Here is a 4,126-nt window from a genome sequence, read left to right as displayed (position 1 = left end):
CCTGAACCAGGCCATGGTCTTTGCAATTATTTGTTATGCACCGGAAATCTGGACAATGACTAAGTATGATAGAAGGAGAATTGATACCTTTGACCTAGAGTATTGAATATACCATGGACTGCCAGGAGAACAAACAGGTTTGTCCTAGAGAGGGTGAGACCAGGCTGCTCCTTGGAGGCAAGGATTATGAAGCTTCATCTGACTGAATTTGGGCATGTTACAAGGAGGAACCAGTCCTTGAAGAGGGACGTCATGCTTGGGAGGGTGAAGGCACAGTGCTAACTCAGTGCCTGGGATAATGAGGGTAGGTGTGTCAGAGACACTGAGGTTAGCTCAGAATAGAGCAGGGTATAAGCTATACATAGGGTCGCTGTGCGTCGCAGGTGACTTGATAGCACATAACAACAACAACGATGATGATGCAAATTGTTAAGCACTCATCTAGTAACAAAAAGGTTGGTGGCTCAAATCCGTCTCAAAGCACATCAGTTCTGATCTTTTAATTTTGAAATATCACAGCCTTTGAAAATACTACAGAGTACAGTTCTGAGACACAGAGTCGTAACGATTTGGAATGAACTCTGTAACTTTCCTTTTTTTTAAAAAAAAGATTGATTCTACAGATTAATGACAGCGTCAGCATGTGGTTCTTTCTGTCTTTCCACCTTAACACCCTCAGCTTATTGATATTGTCCTTAGAATTGATATCTCATGGATGTAAAATAGCTGCCACGGCTCCAGCCATCACCTCATGTAACACTGTCCAAAGTAAGAAAGGAAGGAAGAGAGCAAAGGGAGCCTTATCATGGGTCTTTTCTCAAGGAGCATCGTCACCTCCAGCTCCTACAGACATCCTTCCTTCTAACACTATCATTCTAAACTGGACCACATGACCTCTCAAGGCCAATGAGCAGGGGCTGCTGTGACTGCCTTTGACCAAGTGTGCTTCATCTCCTGGTTTGTCGCATTTCAACCCAAGAATGTTCTGTTGGTGGTGAAAAGTGTGGATGACAGGTAAGACTTGCTTCTTCGTCTGTTAGGGGCTTTCCAGTATCCTGTGCAGTGGGGAGAGCTGCCTTTCCTACTCTCTAGGGCTTTTGCTTTTTGTTTTAGGGGATACTTTTGTGTGTGCGTGTTTGTGTACCTTCAAATCGGATCTGACTGGTGCAGGAGGACATTGTCCCTCCTTCTCCAGCAGAGCATCTGGTGGATTCGAACTGTAGAGGGATCATTTGAGAATGCAAGGCTCAGAGAGGTTAAGACACAAGCTCATTTGTCCATGAGAGTTAGCAGAGACTAGAACTTAAGTCTCCATCTCATCCCGCACCTGGGCACATTCAAGGCACCCTGTCTCAGTTCTTTGTCTTCACCTTGGTGACATTGCTGTATAACTGACATCTTTCCTACTAGGCTGTAAACTCGATAAAATCAGGGAGTCTGTGTCTGTCCACTCCTAATCCAGTGGGGTGCCTGGCACTGTTGATTACATGGGTTTAAGTGTAGTTAATAGGGGGCATCCTTCTCCATGGCTTAATGGCCCTGTGAGCAAGATCTTACAGGGCCCCAGGTCCTTACAGGTGGAAGCTGACAGCAGAGTTTGCTCATTTATATTTCTGTCTTGTAGGAGAAAGAGCTAAAATGAAGGTACAGACAGCCTCCACGGGGGGTTAGAAATTCTCCTGTCAAAGTAGACTGAGCTGTTTGGTGAAGTGGCAAATCCTATTTTCTGTGAGGTGCTCGGAGGATGGAGGATGCTCTGGAGAGGTTCTAGAAAGTACGCAGGGAAGGACGCCCTACAGAGAGGCAGGAAGAGATGCAGGAAGGAACACAGGAAGAATGCAAGAGAGAATGCGGGAAGGAGTCTGGGAAGGCAGGAAGGGAAGCCCCAGAGAGATGCGAGAGAGGATGCAGGGAGAGATCTAGAAGGAATGCCCTACAAGGAGATAGGAAGGCCTGTTCTGGAATGGGTGCTTGCCATGAATAGAGAGTTAGAACCAGAGAACCACTGAGGCTTCCATATGACGTGAAGGCTGTGTGCTTCCAGGATAGTGCCGGCTTAAAGGAGCATAGTGATAGCCGGCCTGTCATACTTCAACGTCCCTGGATTTTACGGGGAGCACTGGGAAAGAAGAGGAGAGAACTATTTAAAAGCGATGTATGATAGGGTTTATGGTTATCACAAGAGTCCACAATTAAGGTTGCATAGTGGAATGTACTTGGGGCGGTGGGAGGGGTGTGGGGGGATTGTGTACCAGGGAGGGAGTGTTTCTTTTACTTTTCAAAGAGAAGAGCGAACTGGGGCGGGGGGAGGTCTGGGAGGGGAGAGAAGTGCAGCAATGAATGAATGGAAATCCAAAATCTCTAAATGTTCATTAAGATTATTAAACAATATTAAAATAAAATTTAAAAAAAAAGAGGAGAGAGCTACCCATTCAGAGCTTATGGGACGGCAATGACATTCAGCATCACAGAATTGGACCTTGATTTTACAGAGAACCCTCACGGCTCAGTCTGTAGAGAGAGGTACTGCTGACCGGAAGGACACAGCTCTCTGGGGGTTCTCATCCACTAGCTGCTCCCTCGGGGGAAGATGCGTAATCGAGTCCTGTGTGGTTTACAGCCTTGGAAACCATCAGCTGCGAGCCAGGTCCTAGATGGCAAGATGTGAATGATTTTACAGCAGGAGGTGGGGCACTGAAGCACAGAGAAGCTTAGTAAGTTGCTTAAAGTCACACAGATAATGAGGCAGTCTTTAAACCCAGGCTTTTAAGTGCCCTGGTGCCTTGCTGTAACTCGCAGGCCACCCTGCCTCTTACCACTCCCTGGAGGTGGCAGGATCTGACTTCAGGCATTCTGACTGCAGCGTGTAAGAGGGTCAAGGAGCCCACGATTCTGAGATATTGATGTTGCTCTGCTTTGCCAAGAGCCTTCGCGTGATCTGTCTTTAAAACTTGGTTTAATTAAAAATTATTGTCTTGTTTGGATTTCTTTGTTACTTTGTATGGAAGAAACACCCCGGCAGCCTGTCTCCCCCTTCCCCAGCGGGCTGCCATCCATCCCAGACCTGCCAGCAGCCGGAGGGTTTCATAACAGCCACGCAGGGAGCGCTGACTCGTGGTGGTCTGACCAGACAGACGCCCTCAGCTCTGCCTCCTGGGGGTGTGCAGGGCGGCCTCCCTGCCAGCCTATGCCGATGTGGGGGCGCTGATCTGCAGGGGAGACAGGGGTGGGGAGGCAAAAGCGTCCCAGAATAAGCAGGGGGCTGGGGGTGGAGGACAATGGGAGTCATTGCGTGTGCGTCTTCCAGGCCTGAAGGAGGGGACCAACTGCAGGCTCCCCGGGGAGAAGGCTCCTTCCTGGGGCTCCCAGGCAGCAGATGGAGAGAGCAGGCTGTTCTGGAACCTTCCACGTGCCAGCACCTCGCTGGCGCCGAGACATGAGCTGGTATTTTAATCACCCCCATCCCCAGCCCCCTCAGTCTCAGGGCTGAGACGTCCCTTTGTCCATCCCATAGGCCGCCCACCTTCCACGTGCCTGAACCTCCTCCACAGTCGCTCCCAGTCTTGGGCCACTTCTCTGAGCATCTTGTCTGAAAGTGATCAGGCCCCTTTCCACCAAGCTGAAAGACAGACAAACAAACAGACAGACTTCTGGACCTCATGGTCCCAGAGACTGCCCACGTGCCTTGCAAAGGTCCCCCAGCAGCCAGGGCACTGTTTCCTCACCTCCTGTTCTCTCCTTGCCCGAGTCAGTCTGCCTAATGCTTTGGTTATTTAAGGTCCTGGGTGCCCTATCCACCAAGGGATCCCAGGGGTGACTCCTGAGACACCACAGCACCCCGGCTTCTCCCTCTGCCCGCTCACACATCCCTGTCTTGACCTGTGGTACCCAACTCTCCCGATGTCCCTCGCACCTTCAGTCTCTCCCATTGGGCCCTCCTCCTCCAGCTGACCTCTAAATGGAGTTGCAGAAAGACCTGGCACAAATAACAATAAAAATGGGTCCTTATTCATAAGATAACATATGCCGCCAAGTCCTTTGCCTGGCTCCCAGCACCCTGCAACTGTGAGATGAAGGATCATTGTGACAGGCAAGCCTGGGTGATGTTGGCCATTGACTTCAAGAT

General features: G+C 49.8%; 1 pseudogene; it reads right to left on the bottom strand.

Moving 5' to 3' along the window:
* The window catches only part of LOC102870410, a 38,462-nt pseudogene extending 34,878 nt beyond the window's left edge, over positions 1-3,584 (bottom strand).
* Between the last annotated feature and the right edge of the window lie 542 nt (positions 3,585-4,126).

The sequence above is a fragment of the Elephantulus edwardii genome, unplaced genomic scaffold (assembly GCF_000299155.1).
Source record: "Elephantulus edwardii isolate Elephantulus edwardi_28Jun2011 unplaced genomic scaffold, EleEdw1.0 scaffold00086, whole genome shotgun sequence".
In the NCBI taxonomy this organism is placed as follows: domain Eukaryota; kingdom Metazoa; phylum Chordata; class Mammalia; order Macroscelidea; family Macroscelididae; genus Elephantulus; species Elephantulus edwardii.
Note: the sequence above shows the minus strand (reverse complement) of the source record. Positions and strands in the feature narration are given on the sequence as shown.